The sequence below is a fragment of the Carassius auratus genome, unplaced genomic scaffold, assembly GCF_003368295.1.
Source record: "Carassius auratus strain Wakin unplaced genomic scaffold, ASM336829v1 scaf_tig00022090, whole genome shotgun sequence".
In the NCBI taxonomy this organism is placed as follows: domain Eukaryota; kingdom Metazoa; phylum Chordata; class Actinopteri; order Cypriniformes; family Cyprinidae; genus Carassius; species Carassius auratus.
Window position 1 is genome coordinate 1 of NW_020525164.1, and position 4,598 is coordinate 4,598.

Below are 4,598 nucleotides of genomic sequence, written 5' to 3' on the forward strand. Positions count from 1 at the left end.
TATAATAATTCATATTCAATAGGGCTACCCAAGATGTATATAGTCTAGTAATATCTTTATGATATAACTTCCCATGTTATTAGTAGCAATTTATATATGGTATTATAAACAATGTAGGCTACTTAGTATATTATAGCCTAAGGTTTGTATATAGGGTAGTTTTTTATATATACAACTTTAATAAACAAGCTATGTACAAAAAAATGTGTGTATATTTTTATGTTACTTTTCTAAATACATGACTATCTTTTATATTTCGTTATATAAACATGCACTGATGTGTTTTTTGAATAAATATAGGATACCACATCAGATATCTATTGGCTTATCTATGGCATAATATGTCGAAAAATCTGTTACACATAGACTACAATAACACACAGATAGGGCCTATATGGAATCTTGTTATAAAATGACAATGTTTCATATATGGATATTAGTGTACAGTTGTACAGTGTAATTTATTTGTGAAAATAAATATTTCTATTCTCTGCATCCCTCTGTGTTTTTTATTTCAGTTCGGAAGATAACTGAGCCTTTAAATCTAACTTGTATCTGTTTTATGAGGCATAAATAGTCCTCACTTTAGATGAGCTCACAAAAATAGTTAACTGACAAACTGGTAAATGTTTTATAGCTACCTAAATTAATCATGAATTAGAGTAGGAATAAGTGTTAATAAAGCCTTTATTAACACACTGAGTACTTGTTACTATATGCCTGAATAATAAGATGTATAAATGTACATTCAAATAGTTTATTAATCACTTACTTATACTGTCCAAATGAGCTCTCTTGAACCACTGACAACTCCTTACTAACTGATATGTAAATATTATAATGCTTAATTTAGAAATGATAAATTGATCATTAATTATGAAACTATGTATTAAGCTTGTTATATACATGCTTATTAATGAAGAATAAAGCATTTATAGCTGTGTTTATAAACTGCTTACTAATGTCTATTAATGTTGGTACAATGCTTTATAAATGATGAATTAACTATTTACTGATGCTTAACTAATGATTCATAGCATGCAGTTATTATAAAGTGTTACTGGTTGTATTTGATATATTTTTAAACTGTATTCATCTGTATTATGTCTACTGTTAGTGTATAGTGTTATTTGTATGCACCAAGGGTTTGAAAGTTACACAATTTCGATTCTCTGTATGTATGTACTGTACATGTGGAAGAATTGACAATAAACAGACTTGACTTGACAATGCTTAATTATATTAGTTTAATACCAAATACTACAACAAAATGACATTTTAAAATAATGTTTCGGTTTATCTTTTCATTACGATTATATATTATATACTTATATATTATATATTATATGCAATATAATCAGCTAAAATAAAAACATATTTTACAAAAAAGTAAATTTCAACAATCAAAATGTGAAAAACCTACATTATAACTTATTTTATTTCAGAGAGAAATAAAATAGCATTTATCATTTTCATTTAGCTATACTGAAGTACCAAAACAACTAAAACTAATAACTAATAAATATTAAAAATATATTTATTTTAGATATTTAAAAAAATACTGCTATTAATAACAATAATAGCAAAACCACAAGAAAAACCATAAACAACATATAAAAATTCAAACATTCAAAATATCAATAAAAACTATAATAGTATCTTATTCATGCAAATATATAACTGAATAAACATTACTAAAATGTCTTCACAATGCAATTTTACATGGTCATGAAGACACAATTTAGTAATTACCAAGTACGGTTAAGAATTAGAAAATATAATTCATTTATTATACAGCTAGAGTAAGTGGGAGTGAAAATGATAGAAAATGTGTATAGACAAAGGGAAAGTTTAAGAGAAACTATTTTTTGCCACAGAAAATAAAACGTTGTTGGTCACTGTGTGTGTTGAAAATGTGTGTGTTTTTATCTTTCTGCACACTCTTCAGTGTTTGTGTTCATCTGCGAGGATGTTTTGTCTCTAAGATGAACTGTAGACTAAAGTTGTGTACGTGTCATCCTGCAGAGATCACACACACACACACACACACAACAATGTTGAACTCTCTCACTCATGATATGTTTATACATATGTTCATGAATAGTTTACCTCATCGCTCTGGATCAGTCGGCTTCCTCTCCTTTGTTTCCTTGCTGTAAAATAAGAACAACTCCAGATATTCATTCTAGGTTTGCTTCATCTTGAACAGCCATCAGTGCATCTAAAGCACAGCTGATGTTTCTCACAGTCCAGTGTTGTGTGTTCAAACCTCTTTGGTTAAATCTCCGGTAGATGCATCCAGTCGCCCAGCAGCAGCATCAGACAGATCAGAAATATCAGATAGTACTGATAATCGAGAGGATTTATAACAGCAGGAATCTGAGAAACACACGGAAAAAATTCAGTTCACGATCACGGAATGTCCTCATTTATGTTAACACAATGTCTCAATGTAACACTGTCAAGCTCAAAGAGAGTCATGTATCACTGAAATCATTTCAGTCTCATCTGAACTAATCTGAGGTGTTTCACCTGTAAGAGTGAGATTGACGTGTCTGGATGTTTGCCATTGACTGAGCACACATACAGTCCTCGGTCAGTCTCGGTCAGGTTTGAGATGCGTAAGAAGAGATTATGAGGAGAAATCTCTGATGGTCTGGAATCGGCCGTTGATCTCCTCAGCGTCTGAAACCAGCGTCTCATTCACAGCTGCTCGCTTCCATTCAAAGTGCTCCGGTCTGGTTTTGGGATCTTCACAGGAACATGGAAGAATCACGGATCCTCCTGGATGTGAGCTCTTGGTGATGTGATGTTTGGATAAAACACAGCCTGCAGGATGACGGAGAGACTCAAGAAACACTGACTAAAACACACTGAACTTGAATCATTGAGTTGATTAAGAGTTTCACCTTTAACGATGAGTCTGGTGTCAGCGGATGTTTTGTTGTTAACTGTGCATCTGTAAGTGCCCTGGTCATCTTCAGTCAGGTTGGAGATCAACAGAGACAGATTTGATGGAGTCGTCTTGTGAAACGTGTGGACTCTGTCTTTATACCGCAGAGTTTGACTGGACACTTCAGTCCCACTGGACTCTACATGGGTCCATCTGAAGTGCTTAGGATTGGTGTTTGGGTCTTTACATGAGCAGGACAGAAGCACAGAGTCACCTTGTACTTGGTTTTAGGTTCCCGCTCAGTCTCTGGCAGTGTGCATCCTGTGAACAGTGTGAAACCTTTGTGTTATGGATACTTTTCTTTTGCAGGACACACTGAAGTACTGAATTCAGACAGATGGAGGAATATTTTGAAGGATGGGATGAATAGTTTAACCCTTTTAACCATTTAGATATTCTACACATGGAACTTTGGTCTGAAAACCTGCAATAGTGCAAATTACATCGTTAACCTAACGACAAAAATATGTTCAAACAATGTTTTGCTAATCATTAATCAATTATCATTAAAATGTTATTTCTGACAGTTCTTTGAACAATCCAGTTTTTTGGGGATTTTTTTTTGGGGGGGGGTAACACCTTAAAATAAAAACACACAAAAACAAAATCTACTTTGAGTGTAAACTAAATGAGCCAATGCTCATTGGCACACAATTATTATTATTACATCCAGCTGCAGCTGATCACAGCGTGAGTATAAGGAGGCAGCAGGTGCAATGCATCCCAGGTTTTCACTTCGGAGCCGAGCGACAACAATGTTCTGCTCCATACAGTGTCTTCAAGTGACTACGAGTTCAGTGCGCTCAGGGAAGCTTCTGGTGTTAGTCTCCTCTGCCACCTCCGATCCAGCTGAGCAGCCAACAGAACATGCTGGGCCCTCTTCAAAGAGCGTACAACTGGTATCCTGCTGGACTAATTCAGATGACCAGATGTCGATCACTGCATCGGAGGGAGATATCATTACAAGGTCCTGCTCTTGAGGCTGTCCCTGTCTCGTTTCTTCACGAAAGCCACAGATGCAGATCTTGTTCCCTTCAGATAAAAGGTGTTCGCATAATCAACTGTCTTGACAAATGGCTTATACTAGCACAGACTCGAGATCAGTTGTGCGAGCACAGGGACCTAGTGCTCCGGCACCTCAACCTGTCAGGTCTTCGGGTCAACTGGGAAAAGAGCAAACTCTTCCCAATGCAGAGGATCTATTTTCTTGGTATGGAATTGCATTCAGTTGAAGAGACAGCACGCCTCAAAGAGGAACATGCGTGGGTTGGTGTTGACCTGCTTGAATTTGTTCAAGGGCAGGACGGTGGTCACACTGAAACTATTTCAGAGGCTCCTGGGGCATATGGCAGCTGCAGCATTACATCGCATCATACGGCATTTACATCATATGCTTTTGCATATGAGACCGCTTCAGTACTGGCTTCATGGCCTAGTCCAGAGGTGGGTGTGGAAGCATGGCACTCACCGGGTCGTGCTGTGGTGTACACGGAGGCCTCCACCACCGGCTGGGGGCCACTTCCAACGGGCACGCAGGGTCGGATGTATGGACAGGCCCCCATATGCACTGGCACACAAGTTGTTTGCAGTAAGCTTTGGCTTGGACTATCTCAAAGAGTGCTTAAAAGACAAGCATGTGCTGGTC

General features: G+C 36.7%; 1 long non-coding RNA gene across 1 annotated transcript; it reads right to left on the reverse strand.

Moving 5' to 3' along the window:
- Nucleotides 1–1,665: 1,665 nt before the first annotated feature.
- Nucleotides 1,666–2,307, reverse strand: LOC113077287 (uncharacterized). The gene is made up of 3 exons (XR_003281287.1): nucleotides 2,270–2,307; nucleotides 2,110–2,153; nucleotides 1,666–2,019 (listed from the first exon to the last, which is right to left on the reverse strand). It is a non-coding gene; the product is annotated as an uncharacterized LOC113077287 (long non-coding RNA).
- Between the last annotated feature and the right edge of the window lie 2,291 nt (nucleotides 2,308–4,598).